This window comes from Epinephelus fuscoguttatus, linkage group LG16 (genome assembly GCF_011397635.1).
Source record: "Epinephelus fuscoguttatus linkage group LG16, E.fuscoguttatus.final_Chr_v1".
Lineage (NCBI taxonomy): Eukaryota > Metazoa > Chordata > Actinopteri > Perciformes > Serranidae > Epinephelus > Epinephelus fuscoguttatus.
This window is the reverse complement of record NC_064767.1, coordinates 30,192,532-30,205,511: the sequence shown is the minus strand read 5'-3', so window position 1 is coordinate 30,205,511 and position 12,980 is coordinate 30,192,532. Positions and strand designations below refer to the sequence as shown.

General features: G+C 41.3%; 1 protein-coding gene across 3 annotated transcripts in view; it reads right to left on the bottom strand.

Moving 5' to 3' along the window:
- Positions 1–12,980, bottom strand: part of LOC125904066 (sorbin and SH3 domain-containing protein 1) — a 51,662-nt gene that overhangs the window by 35,506 nt on the left and 3,176 nt on the right. For all 3 annotated transcript variants that reach the window (XM_049601310.1, XM_049601307.1, XM_049601308.1), the window contains exon 2: positions 70–112. The gene's annotated coding sequence lies outside the window, so the exon portion shown is untranslated. The remainder of the gene's footprint in view (positions 1–69; positions 113–12,980) is intronic.

Genomic DNA, 12,980 nt, shown 5'->3' with positions numbered 1-12,980 from the left:
ATTAAAGCTTGTACTTTCCTAACAAAGGCCCACTGAAATATTTGTTGAACTCAGGGTTAGGGGACTTACTGGGAGTTGCGCTCTGTCTTACGCTGCCCTCTTCTGGAGAGCCCTGGAGGAGAAACACAAGGATGCAAATATTCAACACAGTGATGTCAAGGAAAAGAGCTGATATCTAGGAAGTACACTGCACATAAATCAATGTAACATTTCAGTAAACATCAGTCTGCAGACATACAGAGAGGCTAACTGGCACAACAACAAACTGCAGAGATTCAAAATCCAATTATTATTGGCCGGATCAGCCACAATTGATATATATCTAACAAAATATCTTATAATCAAATAATGCACACAACAAGGAGCGTGCACAGAAACAAACTGCCACAATTACAAAACAGTACCAACACAGTAAATACAATAGTGCAACCATGAGGCTCACACCCTTCAGGTTAAAAGTTAAAGTGCTTGTTAATACGACCAGTGAAGCATTTAAGATGCAGATTGCTGCAGGAAGCGAGATGTTCTGGTCTTAACACTGCGTAGTCTTTTACCCAAAAGGGTAAGACTGAATAGAGAGTTTGCAGAGTATGAAGAGTTTTTTAAAATGTCAAACATTTCTACAGAATGTGGATGTGGTATAGCTCAGAAACAGTGGGGAGTACACAAACAGTTATTTTTGAAGCTGTACACACGACTCAGTCCATCAGGTTTCTCTTGTGGGCTGTAGAACTGCTGTAACACGCAGTTACTGAGAAGGTGAGCACACTTTATATTAATGCTCTGTAGAGCTGTAACACACATCAGCCTTTGGCACTCCTAAATTTCTAAGCTGTCTTAATAGTGTCATACTATCTGCCTGAAAATGAAGGCAGGGAGAAGAAGACTTGGTTCGAGGAGTTTGAAATGATCCATTCTCTCTACCACCTGGTTGTCGGTGACCAGCTTCAGTAGTTCTGCCTGATTTTTAACTGAAGTCCAACACAAGTTCTTTAGTTTTGTTGATGCTCACTTCCAGATTGTTATTGCTAAACCAGTCGAGCAGAGAGGAGAGAAGTTAATCACATGTCACGAACACTGATGTTTGCATAATGCAGTGAAGAAAGTTAGATTAGATGACGTGCCTTCTGGTGTTTTGTTTGTTTTTAAGATTTTCGTTACAAAATCCCAAACTTACACATGTGCTTTTAAATTTTTGTGTATCCATGAAGTGTAACAATATCACCTGCTGCAGATATCAGAATCTAATATTAGTTGTGGTTTAGGGCAAGTTTGGTAAGCAGGCCAGTACTTTGCTGCAGTGTCAGCATGCAGCATGCTGTGTATTTTCTTATGAGCACTGGAGCAATATTACACCTCAAGAAAATTCCTTGAAAGCGCTGGCTTGGCTGTAGCTTCTACTGTAGAAATAGTGGAGTCACTGCAACCAATAGCTGTAACTGGGGACCGCATACAGCTAATGAAATTGTGGTAGTACTCCAATGGTTGGGTTACACGCTGAAATGAGATACAATACAGCCAGACAGGGAGGCGGTGAACCTCAAGTCATCTGTTTAAATCTAGTCTATAACACACAAGACTTCATGTTTTATTAGTAATCAATGACACATTTACAGCTTAAACTGCTTTATAAATAGAAAAGTTATTGCTTTTTAAAAAATCAATAACCTCCAGGGTCTGATATGAGAAAATATAACATAAAATGATGTTTTCCTTGTACTGTTCAACCCTGGTAAGTGCTGTAAAATCTCATCTCACTGATACTGAAAAAGGGAGCAAGCAGCAGAACATTCGACTGTGATATATATGATTACAAAGCCAAAAAACATTTCTTCTCTAGGATGTCAACAGGTGCTACATTTGAAATGAATTAGGCAGGGGATTTTCTGTGCATAATGATCTGTTTCAACCATCTTAAATTCAGTGGTGACTTATTTATCAGTTAAACAGCTGATAACAATAGGCGTTTCTCACAGCAGACATTTTGACTTGTCATAGCAGGAAAAGCACAGCTGTTACTAATGACACTAACAACGCCTCTGTTCTATCAAGTGCTACAGTAAGACTGATAAGAGCAAGCAAGTAGGATCCTGAAATCGAAGCAGCTAAATGGAATTCATCCATCATCATTTCATTATTTACACCTGTGTTGGTACTATTGTGACATGGCCTATTCAGTGACATCACAAGCCTTAATTTGCATGCCTTTATTTTGTTTTGGGAGGAGGTTTGGCCTGTCTTCGACCAATAACATGAATTCAAATTCTGTATCTGTGTTCCCCTTTAAGGACACGCAGGGAGGGTGTGAGAGGGAACAAACATATGTTAATCTGAGCTGCATCAGTGGAGCATGCAGAAGCAACACCAAGGCCACCAGAAAAGTGGCTGTGAACACTTCCCATTGCTCCGCTGGGCCTCCTATTGTGCCCAGCCAGCACGACTGATTTAGGAGACGTCCCCATTGGAAATGCCAAGAAAAGGGCTGATTGAGTCGAGACACAAACACACACAACCACACACAAAGGCACTCAAACAGCCGTTCAAGCATACATGCTAACAAACAGACAAGTAGTGTTTATGTTTGTATGCTAAAGATAACACTGATGAAAAAAGCCCAAATGGCAAAATCCATCTGAAATTTCTTCTCTAATGAAAACTTTAAGCTACTTTTAAAGTTGTATCTTTAGTTGTTCAACTCTGAGTTAGTGTGGGACTGTGTGTGCACTATGTTTACACACGGCGGTAAATAAGCCAACCTGCAGAACAGGCAGGGACTCATGTTCCAGCTGGAAACCTCCACAAATAGTCCTAAATGGATGAGGGAAAATGGGAGCCATTCCAAACACGTCCTCTGGGGACACGAGGCTCAAAACCTTTTAAAACATCTTCGAGTCTTGGAGCTGAGCTGTCCCTGAGCATCAGAGACTCTGTGTATTTATTTCCCTTCTCTCTTTAATAAAATCAACTCGCTTCCTGACCCCCTGCATCCCAGGGAGACAATGCATCTGTGATCTCATTTCCAAAACCATTAACAGAGATTCCTTTGAGGAGTGCTTACGCTGATCTCATCTCTACTTCCGCTGTATCCTCAGATGAACCCCAGCATGGTAAATATACAGTATAAAGAGAGATGTGGGAGTACTTGAACCTCTCACATATGATAGATAATGGGAAGATGACAGCTTGCAGCGTTTGGCTCACAGTATAAACACACAAGAGCAGAGATCACCCCTGGCCTTTTTAGGAAAAGATGCCTCAGAGCAGAGCTGGGCAAAAAACACCATCCATCCAGCCTGTGAAAAAGAGGAGACCAGCGCAGGAGCTCTGGGATGGCCGGCGGTGACTGCGCCAAGACAAACAGGAAAATAAGAGGAGACTTTATCAGCCAAACTCCCGTAAAACTGCAATTTCCTAAACACACCTTCACTCCTTATAATCTAGGAAGGTTTTAGATGTCTTTGCCTCACAAATGGGGTCACTTTGGCACAAACAAATAGACCTGCTGAACTCTGGGGAGCTCTGAATTAAACAGATAGTGAGTTAAACTGAGTGTGTAATTGTTAAGCTTTAAGCTCACATTCTCCATCAGGAATTTGAAGTGACGCATCATGATCTGACGTTTTTAGATTAGATCAGCAGTCTCATAAAAAATTACACAGAATGTAAAAACTGCACTGAAAACTGGTACAAAGCTCAGAAGTCTTCTAGTCTTCTCTTAAGACTCTTCAGATACATTGTACCAAACATTTCCAACAGTGCAGGTGTTATTCGTGCCTTAAAATTATCAGTCAAGATTCCATGAAACCACAGCAAATGAAATGGCCTCTCATTTCAAACCTGTGTGATTACCTAAAAGCAGGAATACACAGCAAAAGGAGGATGATTCATCCCATTTGCAGCTCACAGCTCCACTAATATGTGACACACACACACACACACACACACACACACACACACACACACACACACAGATACATAAATCTCCAACTGAACTATCTCAGGCGTAACCAAAATACCTTTCCAAAACAAGCAACTCCCAAAAGGCTACGATCACCACTGCAGATCTAGAGAGGCGCATTACCTACTCGGTGATGCTCACAGCGAGTCCTTAGTCCGTGTAGATCAGGTCCCTCTGAAGCCTCCTGAGGCTGCTGGCTGAGCTTTGAGGGTCTCGTTTGGGCGGGACGGTCCCAGCTTTGACCTTGACCCCTGCTATGTAGGGGGTCTGCTTGTTTCTGACAACAGGCGTGCCCAGATGGACCTGTCACCACATGCCACCTGGGAATGTGGCACCCACTCAACAGCTGTGCAGACCACCATATAAAATCCTCCTGCCCCCTCCAAATGCTCCCGCAGGGCCAGTAGATGAGAGACAGACAGACCACTGGAGGACTGCTGGAATTCGCCACTGGATGACTCAGCCGTCTTAATAGGTCTCAGTACTTCAGTCAACATTTCAAACTAATGCAATGACTATGACTGACCGCATGTCAATATATGATTAGATGATGATGATGATACCACATCTTTAAGAAGTGATTAGAAATGTATGATAACAGGAACTTGAATTTATATGATACTTGTATGTACTTGGCATATTAGCTGCGATCAAAAATTATTTTTGAGTTCCTACTAATAAATAAAGTCTAAAAGAAGCTCCCAGAACCGAAAGCGACATCTTCAAATTGGCTTTTTTGTGCAACCATCTGTCTGAAAACCAGCGATATTCATTTTATGATGATAATGTAAAAGAGAGAAAAATGGAAAATCCTTACATTTGAGTAAGTATATCCAGTGACTATTTGTTGTTTTTGCCTTGAGATGACTAAAACAGTAATTAAATTATGAGATCAACTCGACAACTGGAATAGTTCATCATTTGTGAAAATGTTTATTCACTTTGAAGAGGATCAATACTCTTATATCTGTGTATTAACGAAGGAGCTGGAGTTAGCTTAGCTTAGCATGAAGACTAGAAGGAGGAGGGAACAGTTAGACTGGTTTTCCTATAAACTTAACTTTGGTTTGTGTAGGAATTAAACAAAGCTTAAATGTGATAGTTTGTGAGTTTTAGGGGTGCTGTGGATGGCAGACAGACCCCGGCTAGTTCCTGTGTTTCCAGTTTATGTTAAGACAAACTAACTGGCTGGTGGCTCCGGCTTTGTACTCAACGTACTATGCATCATTACTGTGCATCACTTTCATCAAACTCTCAGAAAGAGAGTGAATTTGCACATTTCCCAAACTGCTTAACTATTACTTAGAATTAAAGGTCCAATGCGTACGAATTAGCGGCATCTAGTGGTGAGCTTACACATTGCTTGTAAGACAACTATGGTGGCCGAAGCTAAAGCGTAAATGGTCCTATCTAGAGCCAGTGTTTGGCTTGTCCATTCAGGGCTACTGTAGAAACAACATAGCAACTCTGAGGTAGAGGACCCACTCGTTATGTAGACATACACTCACCAGCCTCTTTATTGGGTACACCTGTTCAACTGTTCTTTAATGCAAATAGCTAATCAGTTTATCACGTGGCAGCAACTCAATGCATTTAGGCATGTAGACATGGTCAAGATGACCTGCTCAAGTTCAAACTGAGTATCAGAATTGGGAAGAAAGGTGATTTAAGTGACTTTGAACATGGCATGGTTGTTGGTGCCAGACAGGATGATCTGAGAATCTGAGTATCTGATCTACTGGGATTTTCACACACAACCATCTCTACGGTTTACAGAGGATGGTCCAAAAAAAGGTAAAAATGCCCTGTTGATGTCAGAGGTCAGAGGAGAATGGCCAGACTGGTTCAAGATGATAGAAAGGCACCAGTTACTCAAATAACCACTCATTACAACCAAGGTATGCAGAGGACCATCTATGAATGAACAACACGTCGAACCGAAGCAGATGGGAAGACCACACCGGATGCCATTCCTTTCAGCTAACAACAGGAAACTGAGGCTACAATTCACACAGGCTCACCAAAATTGGACAAAAAGAAGATTGGTTAAATGTTGCCTGGTCTGATGAGTCTCGATTTCTGCTGTGACATTCAGATGGTAGAGTCAGAATTTGGTGTAAACAACATGAAAGCATGGATCCATCCTGCCTTGTATCAATGGTTCAGGCTGCTGGTGGTGGTTAATAGTGTGGGGGATATTTTCTTGGCACACTCTGGGCCCCTTAGTACCAACTGAGCATGGTTTAAACACCACAGCCTACCTGAGTATTGTTGCTGACCGTGGACCACAGTGTACCCATCCTCTGATGGCTACGTCCAGCAGGATAACGCACCATGTCACAAAGCTTTTCTTGGACATGACAATGAGTTCACTGTACTCCAATGGCCTCCACAGTCACCAGATCTCAATCCAATAAAGCACCTTTGGGGTGTGGGGGAGCGGCAGATTCACATCATGGATGTGTAGCCGACAAATCTGCAACAACTGTGTGATGCTATCATGTCAATATGGACCAGAATCTCTGAGGAGTGTTTCCAGCCTCTTCTTAAAGCTATGCCACAAAGGCAGTACTGAAGTACTGCAAAAGGGGTCTGACCTGGTTCTAGCAAGGTATACCTGATAAAGTGGCCGATGAGTGTAAATGTCTCATTCTAAGGTAACAAAAACATAATGATTCTTAGTTTCAGGTGATTATACAAATGAAAACAAAGTTATGAATATTATACTCCATGTCTGCCAATAGATGCCCCTAAATCCTACACACTGGACCTTTAAGGGCTGGGCGATATGGAGGAAATCAAATATCATGACAATTGGTGCTTTCACAAAATATTTACACAATGACATCTTTTAAAAAATAATTTAAAATATATATATAATTATCAGTAATATGGACATAATGACTAAGTGGGTAAAGACAAATAATAGAACGGTTAGAGGTGTTTGATAAGTTCAGAAAATTACATCAATTTACTGTAATGCAGCCTTTAAAACCAGGAAAAGAGAACATTTCCAATATTACAGTAACCAGAATCTAAGACAACTGTATATATAACATCAGTATAATATTGATATATGCCCAGCCCTAAGTATAAGGTAAAAATTCAATTAATCATAATGTGGATAATAAAGGACAGCAGAGGAGGTGAAACACTTAGAGGACACCTTCAAGACCACAGAGAATATATTATGCATCGAGATCATTAACCTTGCTAATTGTACCCTGGGAAATACTGAATTGCAGAAGGGTTTGTAGAGATAACTGTTGAAAGCAATTGTCCTCAACATGGTCACTTTTAGCAAGTAAGACAAAACAAATCTTGATAATATCAAGATATTGGTATTTTATCAATATTTCTCAGCCTTAAGTGAAACATTACATCTTAGCACTGAAATATATCTGTTGTTTTGAGGACCAACAGTAGTGGGGTGTAGAAAGATTGTCACTTAATTTGAAGAAACAATTTACAAGAAACACTGTTAAACTCTTACATAACAGTAATTAATAAAACATTTAAAGAACAGCTGCTTTTATGAAGCTTTGATCAGGGTGAAATGTCTTTATTATTAGATGTGGGAAAAACAAACTGGATGAATTCCAACAAATTTGTCAGACCCTAAAAGACTCAGTGCTTTTTTTTCGAAAATAAAAATTGATTTTTCCCAGAACTGTTTTATGAGTTCAGCGTCCAGTGGACCAGAGCAGCGGCAATCATTTATCTGAATCAGGCTCCAGATTCTGTCCATCTCCCCTCTGTGAAAACTAAACAACGAAGGGGTGGTACTAAGTTGAACCATGATGTATTTTACGCAGGGGTCTCTGTGCCACAATCAGAGGCAGCCTTAAAAGTGAGCTATGGTCACACAAAAGAGCACTCATCGCACGCTCAGCTGTACTATGGACGAAGAGAAAGGGCTGTTACGTAACGCAGTTTGACTTCTGCTTTGTCAACAAATGGCAGAGAGGAGAGAAGCTATCCAGTGCTGCGCGTGGATCCCACCAAACAGCTCCAAACATGGCTCGAAAGGGCCGCTCCGGAGCAGCAGCTTATCCCCCTAATTGAGAAGAGACCCCCACCTACCCCTCCACCCTCCCAACTCTCTTCCATAAACAGCTTCCACGCTGGACAGCAGCCTGGGATTCTACACATTCCTCCACCGAGCTATTTGAAGTTCATTTCAAACAACTGCAGCATAAAAGGAAATGTATGTAACTTACACACTGCAGTCATTATAGGCCTCTAAGCAGGATTACACATTCATGTTGATAATGGATGGAGCTTAAGCTGAGTCTATATCAACGCTGCTTCTATGCCGTAATTATTTGAACCTCGCTTAATGAAATATCACAGTAACACAGAGACTTGCAGTGATCCTGAGGTATCGCTGTCATATTCGAGGACATATTCTGTGGATATTTGTGACCTTTAGGGATAAAATGTCCTTTTCTGAGGCAAAAAACAAAAGCACCCGTCACACCAGCCAATGAAAGATGTGTCCCTCGGCGCTTTGAGAGGCTCGCAGCCTGCCAGCGTGTCCATGAGAAGCCCTGACAGTTATTGGACATGACCATGGCTGGATCCACGGGACAGGGAACACTTGGTTGGCACGTGTGAGGGTCCTGGGGAGGACTGCAGTTGGCCGCACAGACTGTTACAGATGCTGTGTTAGAGAGCCAGCCTTCTTATAACGTGCCTGCTAGGCTTTTAGAGCCAGTGTAATAAGAATGTCAGTGAGCTGACAGTTTACCCAGGGTGATACATCTTCACAGCGAGGGCTCCAGGCTACACTCCAAGAGTGAGAAAGCTTGGATCACAGGCCCCGGAGTGAGGATAAACATTGAACTGAATATTCGAGTAGCCCTGCGGTGTCTCGTTGGAGGGCTTTTAGAGAGTTTACTTTGATAGGCGCAAAGTGAAAAGTTAAAAATATGAAAAGCTTATGAGCAAATAATCACAACTGGGATACAGTAAGTGACATAACAGGAAATAAATCACACAATGACTGCAATAAAAGGATAATTTCCTGAGATAATATACTGGCATTTAATTTGGGAGTATGAATAAGAGATACACATGATGTTCCTTTAATGTCATCACTAGATAACGAGCTCAGCTGTGCACAACAGATTCCTCCTGGCTTAGATAATGGGGCGTACCGCACATTAGGTAAGCTGCGATGACAATTCAAATCATTGTCTGAGAGAGTGCTGAAAGTGTTTCCTCATCTCTGCTGGATGTTTTGACTCCGACGTGGATTGGAAGCTCTGAGTATGTTCCCTAATATAACTCTCTGAGCGCCTATGTGACAGGACTACTTGATAATTGAGTCATAGGATATGGCGGCTAAACGTGAATATAAACAGCGATGTGATAATCCAGCAATTTTAAGTGCTATGAAGGTATCCTCGTGTGAAATGAGCGTGCAGCAGGACTCCAGCGGGCCCCCATCACCAGTCTATTTCAGGAATGCCTGCCCAGTCTGACTTGTCCCATCCCGTCACACCCAGACACAAACACAACAGGCAGCTCCATCAATAACGGCCTGGCTTCATAGGTGGCGGCACAGATATTAGATTTTCATTACTGTTTATTACATGTTGCAGTGAGTGATTTATAAACCTGCTATGCATCACTGTCACTTGATAATTCTGGTGTAGTCTGTGTGGTGATGAGTAAGGACACATGCTGGTTCTTATTAAAATATCTGCCAACAACTGCCAGGATGCTGTTGTTTTCCATCAGCTGCTGACATGTAACATAGGGGAGAAGGGTGGAGGCGCGGTATTGGTGGAGAGGAGTGTGGCTTAAATCCATCACTAAAGCATAAATTGTCTTTTCACTGCCTTGTTTACATGTGTCCATGATCGGGGGGGCTTCTTTGTGCCACGGACCTTGAAAAGCCAAAGCATAACACTTCACTTCACCATCCACTTCAGCCAATGGCAGCAGATGGAGAAAGCGGATGAGGGGGGAAGAGAGGAGGGGGTTGCTAAGCAACCGGTTGTAACATTAACATGGAGTGAAAACAGAAACCTGGTGTCCAAAGACATCCGTTATTCACAGTAAAGACAAGACTGCTTTCTACAAATACTGTCACTACGAGGGCTTTGGTCCATGTCGTGCTAATATCCAGCTTCACTGAGCAGTTGGCATGTGTGAACTCTGACTAATAAATAAGGCTGATTTTAAGAAATATGCCTTAAAAAATAGAAGAATATCATTACATTATTTTGCTATTTTCCAGTTTAACTTTGCATTATATTCAGAGGTGCAATTCATAATGGCTGATAATTAGTTTATACTCATTCTGAACACATGGGTTCAGGCCCACACTACAAAGACAATATCCTCTCATGTTGTATGTTTCAAAGTAACACACATTTATTTAGCAATGCAAACAAATTCTAATGACATGTGGTGATTAAACTGAAATAAACATATTGTTCATATTTTCTAATATTCTGTGTCAGATTTCCAAACCAAATGAAAATCATCTGGGGAAAACAAGACCGTGCGATCTGGGGGCCAGCTGATGTTGGGCAAATCTTTGAAATTCAGTTTTGAGATTCATGTTTCCGAGGGTTGCTCCTCTCAAATCTAGGGGGCCTGTGTAACGTGACTCTGAACAAGCTCCATAAAATATTAACAACTGTGCTGGGTTCATACCAACAGGTCCACATACTACAGGTTATCATTCCTGTTTGTCAAGCTAAAAGACTGAAATGCAACACTTTGACCTTGATTTATTGTGTCTTTGAAAAAGTAAGAACTACTGTAGATGTTACTGGCCTATAAAAGCTGGTGCCAAGCCCCAATCTTGTTTGAATATTGGTCACTCTGAAATCCCACTGACACATATTAAAACACCTGTAAACCCCCAAAATGTCAGAAAAAAATCTTCCTGGAAAACTGAAGCTAGTTAATCCAAAATAAACAAACACAAACTACTGCAAAAATACATTGCGCCACACTGGATATTCCCATATGTTGAATCCCTTCAATCCCAACAAGAAAACGTTACTTCACATAGTTCATATTTAACTTTAATTGCACAACAGTATGTGTGAAAGGTCATAGGGGTTTGGCTGCTCTTTGAGTGACTGATTGGACAAATGGCTCACGGCTGAGCCTCTGGCTAACATGTGAGTTCCATTTACACACCCAAACCCACCACCTTCTCTGTTTAAGTATCTACAACTCCTCTGCTGACATGTTGTCAACCAGGAGTCCGCTTCATACGCTGCTGAACTACTACTGAGTCAACACTCAGCAGTAGCAATGAACAGAGTGGACACAAGCTGTGCCTTCAGAGAGAATACAAATATTGTTTCACTCAGTGCATAGCACTTATAATCATAACAATAACTCTTTGAGGCTTGATCAAACACACACGCAGTCCTTTAACATGTAGCTAATGGAGGTCCTGTTCTCCTTGAGTAAACACTGCCTCGATACACTATCTTTACTAAAAGTGTCTATATGATAAGACAAGCAGAAGAGAGTGTGATATTCTGAAATGTGCTGCCCACATAACAAAGCACTGAAAGCAGGATTTTGAATAAAATCAGCCAGACTGCTTTGCCTCTGTCCTTGAAGCAGTTTGATTAATTATTTGTGTTGGGGTTAATATTTTATCAAGCTTGTTAAGCGTCATGTTACTTAGATCCCTTGGAGTAAAAAAGAAACCATGGTTGTAGTAAAAGTATGAATGAAAACACAGACAAACAAGACAAATACATCTGCTGAGTTACAGAGGAAACAGACACGGCTCATTGGCAGCGGAGACACAAATTTTGCAATGAGGGCGATTATTCATTTTCTGTTTCTACTGGGACTTAATGGCATCCATAAACTGACGAAGAGTTCATGCTGCACTCAGAAATACTCAGAAATATGCTAAATATGCTGGAATTTAGAGGATTTTTATTGCTGGTGTTTTTAAGTTTACCCGCTCCAGCAATTTAGCTCAAAACTAAGACAACAACCAGTGCTGCTCTGTACTTTCAAAATCCTTATAACTGCAGAATGTACAGGAGGTGAGCATATTTGATTGCCTAAGTGTCTGTATAGGTCTACACTTGTGCTTCGAGGCAGTTGTTCATGTCACATGCTGTTCATTATGAGGTCTCAGGCAGACCTGTTTGTCAGCTAGAACATGAAGTTTAACGTTCAAGTCCACTGTGTCAATAACTGCAGAGAATACTCACACTATCTCTGTGCTGTCAGCTGTTCATACTTACAAAGATACCACTGGAATAAGAGGTGGAAAATGAGAAACTCTACATAAATATTCCTCTAAAATAAAATAACAACCTGTTTATTACTACTTAAGAATGCAGCAGTGGGAATCTAATGCACCTCATGGACTGAAACTAGTTCTGCATTCAATTTCACAGTGCATTTTCATTCAATCGAAATGGCTGCAGTCTCATTTGACAACACTGTGATGAAAATGACAGTGAAATACTATTCAGTAAACTATTTCTGACACCTCCATGCCGCATAAGATGCATTCCATTAAGCGCATGGTCCTGATGTCACAGCCTTATTGTATGCATGTGGAGTAGCCTGTAGTCTGCTCCCTATGACTCACAATGACAACCGCTAATGAGCCTCACTGCTACCTGCCAACTTACACAAACAACCACGCCAGAGAGAATTAATTAATCTGTGTTTTTCATAAATGATGTTAATGGTATTTAACATGATGTAAAGTAGGGGAGCGTTTAATTCCCAGACTTGAGTATTTGGCTTTTCTCCTGGGCATTTAGCTCCAGAGTGCGGCACCCATGGCGGGTCGCATTCCCACTGTATGGATCACTCTGTACTGCAGTAACTGCCCCACAGCCAGAGCGCCTCTCTGCTGAGATGCAAAATCAAAATTGACTCACTCATAAAAGCACTTATGTTTGACAAAGTCTGTTGAACTCACACTAAATGACTGAATGCTGAATAAGAAATGTATTAAGTGCTGCTGCTTTTCCATCAAACGATAATATCACAAAGTCAGCTTTTATGG